The following is a 16,423-nucleotide window of genomic DNA, read 5'->3' as shown; positions in this document are numbered from 1 at the left end:
GATTAGTAAAAGATTTTTATTGTTGTGTTTATATTTTGTGTACAATTTAATTTATTTTATTTTAAATTTTGTATTTTTTGTATACCAGTGTTTGTTGTTTTTATTCTAAACTTATTTTCGTGTATAATTCATTTTATTTACAAATTTAGTTTTACAATGTTCTGTATTTTATTTTATTTCCAAATTCCAATTATTTTATTTTATGTATACTCATATTTGTTTTTATTTATTATTTCTAAGTTGATCTTATTTTGCAATTACAAATGTTTTGTTATTTCTGTTTAGTTCTGTAATATTCTTAATATTGAATGTCTAATTTGCAATGTCTCTATTGTTGTTGTTTTTACTAATGCCTCTGTTTGATGAGGGCTTGTTGTGGTTTGTATGACGTTGACTTGCTGACTAAAAAACTTCTTTCTAATGAAGATGTCAACAGAAGTCTAAATCGAAAAAAAATTACAACAACACTTTATGGCCGCTGCCTTCGTTGATGGTAACATGCAAGTGGATGCAGAAATGTTGTTGTTGTCATTTAGAAATAGAAAGAAGGAATAAATTTAACAACAATAGAGAGGTCCGCTAGTTATGTGGAGCATAACTAGAGATTAGCAGATTGTTGTTGTTGTTTGTTATTAAAGTGAGTGGCGAAATAGAAAACAAGAAAGAGTGAGGTCAATAAACAATTGCAGTGGCCTTGAAAATATACGTAAATTTAAGGAATAAAAATGTCATATGGGTCACTCCATTGCTTCTAAGTTAAATTTAAACTACTAGAATTTCAGGAAATCCGAAACGCCAACAAAGTTATGGTTTAATGTCATCGAACATTAAACATATCGGCCCCTCCGTGATGTGTTGAGACTTGACATACTGGTTTCCAAAGGATGAGAATTTCTGCTGTAGGGATGATGATTTCGGGGTCGTTGATAATTTGGATGGCGAATCAATTTAGAGGTTGTTTCATGACGAAGTTTGTGTTGACGATTTCTTGCCCAGTGAAGAGGTCGTGAATTTGAAAGCAGTTTTGCTAGCAAGATCCGTGTGGTTCTTTGAAGATTTATCGGATGATAAATGATGAAGATTTATTGAATGAGTTCTGGTTGTATTCCAAATATGTTTTCTAATGTGATATGACGAATTCGAGGCGTGTGTGCGGAATGTTATGACTTTTGTTACTTTCGACAAGTCTGTAAAGATTGAAAGTTAGTATGGAATTGATTGAAGTTCATGAAATGGCTATTTGATATTAAGTTTCCTTCTAGATGTTAAAGGATTAATGAATTTTTAAGGTCGAGTTTCATGTTATCCTGTGCCCGTTCAAGATGTGGGGGTTGTTTGCAAGCTCGCCGATTCCGTTTTTGGATGAAGATTTGTAGGGAGATCAAATACTTGATGAAGATGATGGTTTTGATTTTATTGCAGTTGACTTGATGTCGAATCAGGAAGTGATTTGGCTTCACAACGGTAGAATTCTGCATCCATTCAAGAATTTGTGACCAAATTTGAGGGTTTGAAGTTAGGAACTCGAATGGATGCTGTTGTACTCTTTGAAGTCCTTCGTGAAGTCTACTAATTTGGCCAAATCTGCAATGAATGATAGTGAATACGGTTTCGAAATAGATGGGAATTAATGTGTCGTAATTATTATTTGTATGTTGAAATGTCTTTGACGCAAAACAGTGGTCGGATGTCCATCGTTGCTTATTTCGTTTGCTGATTTTAATCGACATTTCCAATATGTCTTATTAAATATCAGCTTCATGCGTTTCAGTCGTGTAGGTTTACGATTAAATTTATGTAAAACTTCAAAATAGAAAATGTTTGTCGGAAATGTATAAAGAAATGTTCGCTGTTTGACAAAGAGAGCAATCATTTTGAATATGGAAGACGACATTATAGTGGTATTGTTGTTGTATATAGATTTAAATCTTGATTTTTTGAGATTGGAATAATCCGCTTCTTCCCATGTTGATGTTTTATGTGAATGTGAAAAGTCTGCTGTTTGTTGACGATTTCTTATAAGAAGAGCTTTTGGATATTCCTTTGTCGTAGGTTGAATTAATTTATGCAAATGTTTATCAAAAACTATTGTTTCAGATAGTAATAACTCCCAATAATCTGCGATGTTGAATAATTTTGAAACGAGGTCTAGGTCTGTTGGGAATTCAGCGTTTCTGCATGGTTGATAATGGGAAGCAGCAAAACATTTTTCAGTGGAAATGTTGCATTGGGAGATTGTCGACATCTTATTTTCGAATATCGAACTAAATTGCAAGTTACTTGTAAGAGGGATGGAATTGTCAAGGCACAATCGCGAGCGAAGTGTGAAAGTACAAGCTTTGGTTGATGTTTCGATCACTGCTGGATTTAGGTCTGATATAAATGTTTGATTAATCTTCAATGGAAGTCTATGTTGCTGTTGCAGTTCATCAAAAAGAAAGATCGATTTGAAATCGCCGATGGCATTCAGAAATGTTTGACTAGGTTTTAGTTGAATGGATTTAGAATGATGCTTGATGTCTAAGTTTGAACAAAGTAAATTAAACGGTAAGGTCTTTGTAAAAGGAGCACAGACGTTTAATTCGAAGTCAGGTTTAAATCGCGAGCAAGATATGAAATGACAAGCTTGTGTTGAAGTTTTCATCATTGGTGGATTTATTCCTGAGATGTGTTTTTCATTGTTTCTCGTAGGAAGTCTAAGTCGTCTTTCAAGGTTGTCAGAATTTAAGGTCATTCCGGAATCGGTGATTGCTCGGGCCTCGTAATTCGAATTGTTGGACTTAACTTGCGCTAAAGAAGTTAATGGCAAGGTCTCTTCCGATTTGGAATGAGGTCTATCCTCATCGCAAAGAGTTAACTGATGGGAATTGTTTGACTTGGCGTCATTTGTAGATTTCACATCGCCTTCCGATATGGTTTGAGGTCGGTTCTCATCAGGAAGGGACTGTGGAATTTTATTCTTGGAATTGCTTGTAGGTGTGACTAGTAGAGTCTCGTGCGATATTTTTCGAGGTATATCGCGAAGATCTAAAAATGTCAAATGGTTCATATTGAGCGGAGGTTGAGTCAGCAAGTCCTCTTCTGTTATTTTATGATGTCTAACGGGAAGAGCTAACGACGATAGATATTTCGTTTCAATTTGTGGGGTGGACAATGATGTGTCTTTCGTAATTTCCGGAAGTCTTTCGCAGAAATTTGAAAATGTGCTATTGTTTGCCAAAGGTGTTTGCTGGGATATCAAGGTCTCTTCTGATATTGTTGGTTCAATATCCTGAGGAGCAGACGAGGTTTTAGAGAACAAGGTATTTGCAGATATTTTTTGATAATCACTGCGAAATGCTAATGATGATAGTTTTTTGTTGTTATTTGGAGATGTGGACTGTATTTTGAGTTGTGATAACTGAGGTCTTTTGTTGTAATAGGACGAGATGACTTTCTTTGAAGTCGAACAACTTATATCAATTTCGGTATTGATAAATGCATACAAAGATATATAAGTACATAAAGCATTTCTGAATGTTTCTTTTAACAGTTTCAAGTCGGTTTGACTTTCATAGTCCCGGCAATCTTCGTAAAAATGTTTAACTTGTGACCATACGTAGTCAAGATGTGATCGTAGTACTTTAAGCTCATGGACATTGTTTTCCGTAGAGCTACTCACTTCTTCCTCAAAGTCAAGTAAATCGTTGTACGAGTTAGTGAATTTTTTGAAAAGAGTCATAATTGAATTTGTGGTCTGACAAGGAGAGTTTATGAACAGGTACAGAAGTATGTCCGGCAAGGTTGTTTGTAAAGAAACTATTGATGTTTTGTATTCTTGTACTTACAGAATTTACAGATGTCTTTATACTTGTTTCAATTGTAATTTATTCTGCTGTTTTGTAGATGTATTTGGACTTCTCTTCAGGTCTTCTTATGATTTACTGCTTCAGTACGCTGACGTTGGGTCCCAGGAAGAAAAACGCTTGCCAAAGATCGATGTTGAACTGTTTAACATTCACTTGAAAACGTCTCAAAGATTTTGCATTTATTTTTACAAAATTACATTTAATTTTTGTTGTTGTTACGAAATGTCTTTTGTTTACTTCTTGAAGTAAATTTATTTTGCTAGGTCGACGCACTTGGTGCTAGTTATGTCTTTGATCGCAGTGTTTAACTAAATGATAATGTTACTGGCACAATCACTTTATCGTTATGGAAAAATATTTTTCATATTTTAAGTCACTATTCGGCTCGCGAGGACCAAATGTTTAGATGAGGGGTGGGGGGGTTTGATAAATTTGATTTTCATATAATTCTTGTTCAATTATTTTACGTATGTTTGTTTTCCTTTTTTGTCCATTTGATTTTCATTGCTTCTTGTTTTTTTTTGCTTGTTTAATTACCCACTACGTTTCTTTCTTCTTATTATGTGTTGTTTGTCAATAAAAGATTTGTTGATTTTTTCTTTAATTGGTTTTTATTCAAATTCACTTCACCAATATATGTTGTATTTAATAATGTTTACAAAGTTTTGTTTAAGGCGTTTAACACTTCAAGATGTTGTTTTTAAAATTATTAAATTAAAGTTAATTCACATTTATGGGTTTTAATTTCAAGAAACTTTAGAAACTCTAACTTCACAACTGTTTGTTTCGTTGTCTATCGCACTGTTCAAACGAATGAGAAGGTCAGGTTTTTTCTTCTATTTGGAAGGGTAAAACAAGACGATGAGAAAAAAAATGTCAACAACAACAACATTCATGCCTATGGTGGTGCATTGGTATGTATGTTTGTATGTTGATATGATTAGCGAGAATGGAATGGAGAAACAAACAGTGTGCGAAATTAAAATTACAATGTAGAACAATTTTAGAACAAAGAGAGTAATGAATTAATGTCAATAATGCAGATCAGCTGCTGTCCGCTGTACTGCGAATTGACTTAAGTCGCAATATAAAGAAAATGAAAAATGATATTAAAATTCAAAATATTTATAGAGTAATGAAATAAAGGTTCAATCGTATATTGAACAGGGGCTATACGAAAGCGTGGACCTACATAGACCGCTTTCAATACCTACGTAAATATAACATATTTTCTCAAAATTTCATGAACCTACGTCAATCCGTTCGGACGCTAGAGTAATTTCCACAGACGGACAGACGGACGGACATGGCTATATCGATGTAGAATTGCACGCTGATCAAGAATATATATACTTTGTGGGGTCTACAATGATTATTTCGAGTAGTTACAAACGTAGTGACAAACTTAATATACCCCCATCCTATGGTGGAGGGTATAAAAAATCATTATGTCAAAGAAAAAAATATAATAATCGTACAGTAGCTTAACAATTTTTGTTCGACCAAACCACTTCCGGGGGAGCCCGGGCATGTAAGAGCTGAACATTTCAACAAATACTTTTTACAAGTAATACAAAACATTTGAAGTGGATTTGAAACAAGTAGTCGTGATGATATTAATGTTTTAACACGTTAACTCACGTTTCAACTAGTTTTTCCCTTTCGAGGATAAACAAAGAAAAAGTAGAAAACGTTGTGCTTGATCTGAATCATTGCAAATCACCAGGTTATGACAACATTGCAAAGCAAATGTTGTTAGTAAAACAATCATTAATATCTGACCGAATATGTTCAATATTCAACAAAATGATCCAGCTGACCTAAAAATCCATAAAATTGCTCCAATTCCCAAAATTCGTGGGTCTAACAAAGTAACAGATTTTAGGCCAATATCAGTCCTTTCCACCATCGATAAAATATTCGAAAAAATCATATGTGAACAATTATCTTCATACCTAGATGAAAACAACATTCTATTTCAACATCAATATGGTTTTAAAAAAGGTTCAGGTACACAAGAAGCCTTAGTAACGGTTATTGATACCATTTGTGAAGGCTTAAATAAGGGGTTTAAGGGAGTTACCGGTGTTTTCTATGACTTAACTAAAGCGTTTGATTTGGTAGACCACAATATTTTGATAAAGAAGTTAGAAAATATTGGCTGCACAAGTACAACATTGATGTTTTTTCAAAACTTTTTAGTAAAAGGGATAAGAAAAGCAACAAATTTTTTGTTAAATTTGGCGTTCCTCAAGGGAGCGTACTGGGTCCTGTTTTATTAAAGATATTTATTATTGATTTAAAAAAATATTCCTTTTAAAGGGAAACTATTCATGTTTGCCGACGACATAGCTTTGTTTTATAACTATAGCTATCCGTTTGTTTTGCAAACAGAAATAGAATATGATGCCGCAATTATTGTAGAGTATTTGAGGTTAAATAAACTCGTATTAAATTCCGGTAAAACAGCCATTGTCAGATTCAGTCCGTATATTCCAAGACACGATATGATTTTTAGAGCTCATATAGATGGATATTTAATTGAGGAATCAGAGTCAGTTACATATCTTGGCATCTGTTTAAGTAGAAACTTGTCCTGGGAGAACTATATTCAAAATATCAAGTCGAAAATATCTTCTGGAATTGGAATTAATTCAGACGTAAAACTTTTGATATACCAGTCACTCGTACATGCACATCTAACCTACCTCCCAATAACTTATGGGCACAAGATGACTCAGAGTCTTAAAAATCTGCAGGTGTCGCAAAACAAAGCTCTCAAAATTGTTTATAATCTTCCACTCAGAACGCATACGTTAGACCTGTACAACGATTACGCCAAAACCATCTTGCCTCTTAAGGGACTTTATAAATATCAATTACTGTTGTATATATTTAAATCCCTTCATGGAATAAATTCACAAACTCTCGCTTTTCAAAGAAATATGTCTCTAACGGGGAGCTTTACAGGACAAGCCGCAAGCTTAAGTAATGTGAGATGTCGTTTTGAATGTACAAGACAGCGAATATCATTTTGTGGTCCAAACGAGTATAATCAACTGTCGTCAGAATTAAAAGAAATACTAACGTTGTCTACATTCAAAGCTATGTTGAAAGACTATTTATTACAAAATATGGAAATACTTCTTGTAAAATTTGATTTTTAATTGTATAATTTGTTCATTGTTATTAATAATAGTTGCCTATTTATCCTCTATAAAGCCTTTTGGCGCTGAGGCATAACTCTACATTTAAAAATTGTACAATAAAAATTACATAAAAAAAGTTTTATACCCCCAACGATGACTAAGTACCAAGTTTTAGACATTTCGGCGTGGTAATGAGGCTAAAACCTTCCAAATACCGAAAATCGGGTGGTCCCGTTCTATAGGGGCTATGTCAATATTATAAAGATCATTTGCAATACCAAACATCTCAGGAGTAATAGAAACTTCTACACCAAATTACAAAGCTCTATCTTAAAAATTGCGAGCTGTATCTTGATTTCAACAGATGGACGGACATTGTTATATCGACTTAGAATTTTACCCTAATCAAGAATATATATACTTCATAGGGTCTCCTATGAATATTTCGTTGTGTTACAAACGGAATGACATATTTAATTATACCCTCCATATTATTGTGGAGGGTATAAAAACAAAACAAAATCATTTTCATTAATTTACTCTTAGCAATCGCAGTTTTTATGAAAGAAATTGAACTGAAACATGTTCTTTTTGTAAATTTCCTCCACGCAATTCATTGTAATTTACATACAATAGTAATAAGCGCAATAATTTCTCATTATTTGCCAAATTATTAATTCGTGAAACAATTTCCTTAAAACGTGCTTTCCAATACGTTGCAATATGAATTTTGGTGCATTTTTAATGGATTTTCAATAAAACACCTCCAACAACACACAGCAGCAAAAAAAGCCAAAAGCAAAACAATTGGTTACGTATTAATTTTATTCTACGTATTAAGTCATAAATTAATCCATGATAATATCTCAACAACAATTAAATTGTTGTAATAACAATAATAAAATGTCTAAGTTCAGTTCCTAAATGTTGACGGCGTTACAAGTGTTTGGTGCACGTTTTGTTTGTATTTTTTCTTACTCCATATATGGAGCAAATAAATGCAGTTATTGATTTTTTGTTGGATAGTAAGCAGTTGAGAATTGATAGCAATTTGCGGGTTTTGCTTCCTGGTCAAATAGCAAAAACATGGTGCAAATATAGAAAAGTTTGAAAAGTTTTAGTGGCATCTTATATTTAGTTATATAACAATGTCAAGACATGTTCTTTATAACCTGTAACACTTAGCACTGATCTTTACAGTATTTTTTGCTTACCTGCACAATCAAAAATTGCACGACTTCTTGTGCAGCAATCCCCAAAATGCAGGAAGTTTAAATTCGCATACCTGCCCAACAAGGCCGATATCTTCAATATTATAATGTATAATTGTTCCACAAACATCCCATACGGGACAAGGGAGACTTCTCTCATATCAATGAGTGCACCCCGATTCATATTAGCTCAATGATATGGTACCTACTGTTTATCGCCGAGTCCGAACGGCGTGTCTTAAGACACCACTTTGTAGAGAAGTTTTACATGGCTGAAATACTCAGGAAATGTCGCCAACATTACTGAGGGGTATTTTGCCGCCGTTGAAAATTTTGATGTTGACTAGCCGGGGAATCGAGCCCACGACCTTCAGCGTGCAAGGCGGGTGTGCATACCATTGCACCACGGTGGCATATGATTACGTGCATAAGCAATGTAGAAATAATAAGGTGGGAGACATTTCATGTTCGGGAGAGAAAACGTTTAAATTTTTTACAATTCATTATCTTTTCTTGTGTTGTATTTGTTTTGCACACTTCTTATCAATACAAAATCAGAGTGGTTGAACTTTATCCTTGTTTTGAGTTCGCAAAAAGTTTAAAAAAATTTCTTGTGCAGATATATGTAAATTTTAAAACCAAATTGAACTAAAATCACCAAAGTTTTGATGCAGTTCTGCCGAAAATGCAGCTATTGAATGTGCACTAAAACATAATATCTTGAACGGAATCTAGAGAATAGTTGCCTATAAACAGATTTTTGGTCAGGTAACGCCAAAATGCAGCTATGAATGATGCAGGTAACCAGAAATTACTGTATAATATTCAAATAATCTTTTTCAAATGTCAAATGAGCATTGTAACCCATAATAAAGTGTATACAGATCAATAACTTGATAAGATAAATAAGAAAATAAGGCACACTCCACCTCTCAAAAAATTAAAATAAATAAATAAAATAAACATCGTGCTACTCATGCTTAGTGATAGTGACTAACTTTCCATATCCGTGAGTAGTAAGTGGCAACATTACGTGAAAATCAAAGTTTCAAGTTCAACTCGATTAAACCTTCTATCCACAAACATCACGAGTAGGGTGGGTAGTTCAAATCTACACACCACCTTATAATTAAAACTATTTATAATTATTACAAACATACATACATACATCGGCATGCAAATGTATATGTAAATCACGTTTAATTCCTTTATCAAAGCAATAAACACCTAAGACAAACCACCGCAGCCAACAATGATGAAATGGAAAAACCAACAATCCACCATGGATAGATAAATGCGGCTAAATAAAGTTGCAATTTTAAGGAACAAGAAAACGATATGTTGCTGCATTTTGAGTGGGTTTGGGGGAGGAGTAACCTCAAGAACGAAAGCCAATATATACAAACAAACACACCCTCAATTAGACAAAACAATAGATTGCATTTCAATGTTCATGATTTAATTAATCACCAAAGCTATCGTTCGGCACGTTCGCTTAAATGCTACAAACAGCAAATAATTGCAATGGGTCCGTCTATCTATGCGACAGTGTGATAGCTGCAGCTGAGCATGCCTGCATGAATTTAATGAATGAATGAAAGATTTACAAGTTTCACAAGTATTCCACATGTTTGTTGTTTTTGTTTGGTCTGCGATCCAGATGTGTATATCGACTACCGTAGTCTATTAGCAGTTAAGTAACTGGTAACTTCCATATAAACTTTACTTAACTAGTTAATAAAATTGAAATCAGGAATGGTTTTTTCCAACGAACACCAACGAATCGTGTAAATGTCGAAAATGTCAAAAATAGAGAATTTTATAAATCTGGAAGATCGTACGAGTTTACAAGTTTGGTACAATTTGGATTGGGGTTAGCGGATAGAGCTGGAATTCTGAAATTTGGAATTAAGATTATTGTTGGACTGTAGGATTGAAGTAGTTTGGAAATTCGTACTTATAGGTACGGAAAGTACTAAATGGTACTAATTTTTTGTACAATTTGGATTTGGTTGAACACAAAGAGCTAGAATCCTAAAATTTGGAATTAAGATTACTGTTAAAGTGAATGATTGAGGTAGTTTTGGAAAATCGTGCTTCTGGGAATAGCACTAAATGATACTAAGTTTGGTATTGGACGAATGGATACAGCTAGATTACGGTTATTATTGCTTATTATTAGGATTGAGATATGTCGTTGTCGAAATAAGTACCATAAGTATACAAAAATTACTTAATGGTACTCAAACTGTTGTTGGATTTAGGGACAGAGCTGAAATCTGTATTTTTTTGGAGTTAGGGTGAGTATTGGTGTGTAACGTTGGCATATGAACGTATTTTCAGAAATACGTACCATAAATTTACGAAATGTACTTTAGCAGTCTAAATGTAGTACCGGGTGCAGGAACAAATCTGGAATTATATAATTTGTATAAGTAGGTAGTTTTTTTAAATGGTTTTATTTAGCTCACCCCGTTTTTGTTTTATTTATTATTTATTCTTGGGTCAAATTTAGTAATTCAAATTTCACCCTCTTCCTGTCAACCGATTAATCTGAAATTTTGTATACACTTTGGATTTTGGTGACAATACAATTATATTTATTCATTATCATTATAAATTCAAGATGGCCGCCGCCACAAAATGGCGGATAACGTAGGTTTTATCAATCCCATCAATATGGTTATCAAATGAAAGGGCTCAACAAGCTCAACAACAATATACTATAAAAAATTGAAATCCAAGATGGCGGCCGCTACAAAATGGCGGATAACGTAGGTTTTATCAATCCCATCAATATGGGTATCAAATGAAAGGGCTCAACAAGCAGAATACAATATACTCTAAAAAATTGAAATCCAAGATGGCGGCCTCTACAAAATGGCGGATAACTTAGTTTTATTAATCCCATCAACATGGGTATCAAATGAAAGGTCTCAACAAGTAGAATACAATTTACTATGCAAAATTGAAATCTAAGATGGCCGCCGCTACCAAATGGCTGATAACAATTTTTTATCAATCCCACCAATATGGGTATCAAATAAAAGGGCTTGGCAAGAAGAATACAGTGCACTATGCAACCACAATATTGAAGATGGGCGCAGCCACTAAATGGTGTATAATTAAGATTTAAATTTAGAAATTAAATCTGTAATTTAGGTATCTGATTAATCCAGCCTGAATCCACCACCCAAGTCAAGATTTTTTATCGTGTTGAGGACTGTGTGGCGTTAGGGTGTCTAAAAATGATACGTCGTTAGCGGTACACCACCCAAGTTAAGGTGAAAGGTTAAAACGCGCCGAGAACTGTATGGCATTAGGGTGGATAAAAATTATATGTCGTTAGCGTTTTCCCCTCAAGACTCAGGCGCATCTTGTTGTACATACCCTTGCCCCTTTATTGGACCTCTGGGGGGGTCGACCGTTTAAATGTCCATTACTCGAGGGAACAGAATGGTAAAAAAATATATAAAAAATACAAACACAAATAAAACAGAAACTGCAACACAACGTAAACGAAGGCTTCAAAAAGCGAAAGAAAAGTATAAAGCAAAACGAGCTAAAGAAAGTGAAGGTGATAGAAATAGTCGATTACATTTAGCGTCAAAAACACCTGAGCAATATGAGGCCAGGTTAAAAAAGCAACGTCAGCGATATACACAAATGACGGCGTCAGAAACGCCTGAAGAATATGAAGCCAGGTTAACAAAGCAACGTGAGCGATACACACAGATGATAGCGTCAGAAACACCTGAAGAATATGAAGCCAGGTTAACAAAACAACGGGAGCGATACACACAGATGTGTGTTGCCTTTAATACTATCATGGGCTTCTACAATACATAAAATGCAGGGCAGCACTGTGGATCACGCAGTCGTATACTTAGGTGCGAAACTGTTTGAAGAAGGTCAAGAAGTCTTAGTAGAGTAAGATCTTTGCAGGGACTACGTATGGAGGAGTGGGACTGCAATAAACTAACGGGCAAGAAACCTTGCAATAATGAAGCACTAAATGAATTAAACAGAATGCGAAGTTAAAACTAAAAACTAGAAAATAAAAAATAGGTAAAAAAAACTTTTTAAGTTAAACGGTTTTATGTTAAACATACATTGCAAAGTTTAAGATAAATGTACTAAAAATCAAAAAATAATAAAATAGATACAGTCGTGGGAATTATAAACATATGCATAGACTAGACTAAAATAAAACGGTGGGGCACGTCAATTGTCTACAAATTATTGACTTAATGTGCGATAGAAGAATCGTTTAATTCGTCGTTAGGCAGTTGGCCCGCAGACGGTGAGGAAATTACTTACTATTTTCACTGCTCGTAGTTTGTCTTTAATCGACAAAGTACTACTCGCTCACCACTATGAAACCCTAAAACTCGCTTATAATCGAGCTTGCTAGCTTGTTTCCTCATTCTAGCCCTACTTATCACACGTCCATCGTTGTCGGTTGAACAACTGCCTAATTATAGTGTAACATTACAAAACAAACATTTTAATCAACGATTGTAGACAATTGACGTGCCCCACGGTTTTATTTTAGTCTAGTCTATGCATATGTTTATAATTCCCACGACTGTATCTATTTGATTATTTTTTGGTTTTTAGTACATTTATCTTAAACATTGCAATGTATGTTTAACATAAAACCGTTTAACTTAAAAAGTTGTTTTTTACCTATTTTTATTAAGGTTGTACCCATGTGTACGAAATCGACTAAATTTGGTACCATTTTGTTATTGCATGAACGAGAATATAAGGTGTTTTTTGTTTTTGAATGAATGATACTGAAATAGTCCTAGGGTTTATTTTTTACAACAATGTTCTACCTTCTGAGAACAAAAAACCCTTAATTAAAATGTCTAAAAAGTGGCTCGCTCTTACTGTGTAAGGGTGAGAAAATCGAAACAAAAGTGGTACGAACAGTACTTAAATAAAAATAAATATTGATTAAATTGGTATTAGTACAACAAAATTTTCAGTGTTTTATTTGTTTTTTATATCCGCATACGACGTAGCGGGGCCTTTGCTAGTTCTATAGGTATAATATGACTGATTTTTTTTAAATGTGTTTCAGGAAAAGTGTCATAATATGGACCATTAAAAATAATTTACGTGGAAGGTGTGTTGGCATCAATGTAGAAAAATCGATTAAAATAGGTTAAATTTGTTGTGTGTACAAATTACAAGTGTCATTCAATTTCCTTTGAATCTCGCGTGATTTTAGTTTTGTTACGCAAGATATCTAATTAGCCCTTCCACGTTCGAATCTATCCATAAAACGGTGGATATAAATACTTTGAAAATAGGAAAATCTTGAAACCCGCGATTTTACATGAAAATGTTTACATAAATAGAAACATCGAAATAGGCATAGATATTGAAAGAGATTGATTCGCGGTATCCAATATTGGATGCATAACTAATTGACGAATAGCAGGCTTTTTAATTTTCAAATTTTTTGAATGAATGTAATTTCCATATTACTCTAAATTTTCTATCCTTAACCAATAAGCAAGAAAACTAAACTTTCATGATGTTAAACCATATTTCTTGATGAAGTTTTAGCATATACATTAATTATTGTATGGGATTTTAGCGAAACAGTTGGAAAACACCCAATTTTTTTTTATCAAACCAAATATGTATTAAAAATAATATTTCAAGCATAAGTTTTTCTCTTTTGTTGTTGTTATAATATGCAATTTATATAACCAATCCCTATAAATTTGATTTCATATTTTTCTACGCTTTGTCTAAATTCCGTATATATTTTTAACTTATTTTTTAAGGTTTGTACGGATTCTGGGTCAGGATAATTTGAATTTAATTAAAGATTTTTTTATTACGTTGTGGCACAAAATGGAGGTAAAAATCTGGGGCAGAGATAATTCCATTTGGGGATGAAAGACCTTGGTGAGTATATTAATATTCCCGAAGGACAGATCCGCCGTGAGTCGAACTTCCGAGTTATTGCGTGATTAAGTTTCTGCTGAAACCCCTGTAAGGCATCTGAAATTAGCGTTATATCTTTGTTAACTATTGTTTTAGCTTATTTATGAGATGACATGTCTTCAGTCAAATCGAATGATTCAATATCCTCTTCGTCCTTAATTTTAAGAACCGCTACTGACGTTTCCCAGCTTCGAAATGTTCTGCAAAAATGTCGCTCAGAAAATTTTAGATACGGTTCTCATTCACAACTTATCGATATTGTCGCGTTTTCATAGTCCTTTTGTGCATTTACAGGGTCTTCAGCAGAAACTTCATCACGACATAACTCGGAAGTTCGACTCACGGCGGATCTGTCATTCGGGATTCTTAATATACTCACCATATCAATGAAATTTGTCATTGATTTTGAACCAAGGTTGAGCTTCATTGAATAAATGAAAAAGGTTTCATTGAAGTAAAATTGACGGAATTGTTCATTAATGCAATGAAACTCCTTCATTTATGCAATGAAACTTTTTCGTTAATGCAACGAAACTGTTTCATTAATGCAATGAAACTTCTTCATTGATGCAATGAAACTTTTACATTAATGCAATGAAACTTTTATATTAATGTAATGAAATTCCTTCATTGATGCAATGAAACTTTTTCATTAATGTAATGAAATACTTTAATTTTTGTATGAAACTTACTTTGGTTCAAAATCAATGACAAATTTCATTGATACAACGTAGGATTTCATTCATGTTATGAAGTCATTTCATACTCACGTAATGAACAAAAATGAAGTCAATGCTAAATATGTTTATTTCATTTTATTGCAATTAGTTTTGACCATTAATACAACAAGTCATATTTAATACCTCAGGTATTAAGCACATTAATGATAGTATTGGGCGTTGTCATCTGTAATAAAATTGAAACAACAAACAAATTGCTAACAAATTGACTGGTTTTCTAAACAATAACTTACCTCCAGCTTTTGCCGCTGAGTCATCCCCTGTGTATGTTCACGATGTTAGGATACAGCATTTTATCTTAAGGTAGTAGTGCTTCATTGGCCACGGACAGTCTCCGTAATTAAACTGATCATTGGATTTTCTATTTTGTATCTCTATTGCAACTATAAATGAAAATTAAAAAAAATAAATAAATAAACAAACACATAACAACTACAAAAAATAATTTAACCAATATTTGAATTTTCTATTCACATTATTAAACACTTCCGGAGGGATATTAAGGGCACAGCCTTCAAAATACCAGAAATCTGGAGGTACCATCCTATGGGGGCTATATGAAGACGTGGACCTATACCGATAAATTTCAGGTGGAAAGTTTTATACTCCCAACGAAGACTTAAAAGCAAATTTCAGCCATTTCGGAGCGATATTTAGGGCACAACTTTCAAAATATCGAAAATCGGGAGGTACCCTTCTATGGTGGCTATATGAAGACGTGGACCTATACAGACAAATTTCAGGTGGAAAGTTTTATATCCACAACGAAGACTAACTACCAATTTTCAGTCATTTCGGTGGGATATTGAGGCTACAACTTTCAAAATACCGAATATCGGTAAGTACCGTTCTATGGGGGTTTTTACAACTTCGGACAATATTCACCTCATCTCCGTCTGGTAGAAATTTAACGATGTGTACAGTATGGACCAAATCGGTTACTAACGTTAAGAGTTATCGTTCGCACAATTTTTCGCAAAGTTTTACTTTTTTTACCCTACAGCACATTGGGGTAATGGGTATTATGTCTTTGTGCATTTGGATATACGTTCCATTTATACTCTCGGCTGATTTCATGTATTTGCTGCACCAAACTCGATGAAATTTGTAAAGTGTGACTGAATTCGGTCTAGAAACAATTTATATCAAAATCGGTTCAGATTTCGATATAGATTTTCTTACTGGTTTTATTTGAAATTTTTATTCCTAATTTGGCGTTTTAATTTTACCAATTTTTGTCGGTAACTCAAAAAATGATTTAGAAAATCGCACAACAGAATTTTTTCCTTAAACTCTATACCAAAAATCGTAGATGTGCCCTCAATTTTTTTTTCAAATGGAAAAGAAATTTTTTTATTTGTTATTGTCTTTTTTAAGACGAAGGCCATTATTTATGAAAGTCTTTAGTTAATTAATTGGATTAATCGAGCTAACATGGCCTAAGGAGTTTTGTATTGAAAAATGAATTCTAGCGAAATACCACACACTCAACCATTACGCTACGATCG

At 33.6% G+C, this 16,423-nt stretch overlaps 2 protein-coding genes across 2 annotated transcripts in view; one reads left to right on the top strand and one right to left on the bottom strand.

Moving 5' to 3' along the window:
• Positions 1-12,280, bottom strand: part of LOC141388840 (uncharacterized) — a 270,707-nt gene extending 258,427 nt beyond the window's left edge. Inside the window, exon 1 of the mRNA XM_073959264.1 lies at positions 3,828-12,280. The gene's annotated coding sequence lies outside the window, so the exon portion shown is untranslated. The remainder of the gene's footprint in view (positions 1-3,827) is intronic.
• LOC141388841 (arylalkylamine N-acetyltransferase 1-like) overlaps positions 1-16,423 on the top strand; it is a 68,857-nt gene that overhangs the window by 39,044 nt on the left and 13,390 nt on the right. The window lies entirely within an intron of this gene.

Source organism: Musca autumnalis, unplaced genomic scaffold (assembly GCF_047663935.1).
Source record: "Musca autumnalis isolate F117 unplaced genomic scaffold, ASM4766393v1 scaffold_1, whole genome shotgun sequence".
NCBI classification, from domain to species: Eukaryota; Metazoa; Arthropoda; class Insecta; order Diptera; family Muscidae; genus Musca; species Musca autumnalis.
Note: the sequence above shows the minus strand (reverse complement) of the source record. Positions and strands in the feature narration are given on the sequence as shown.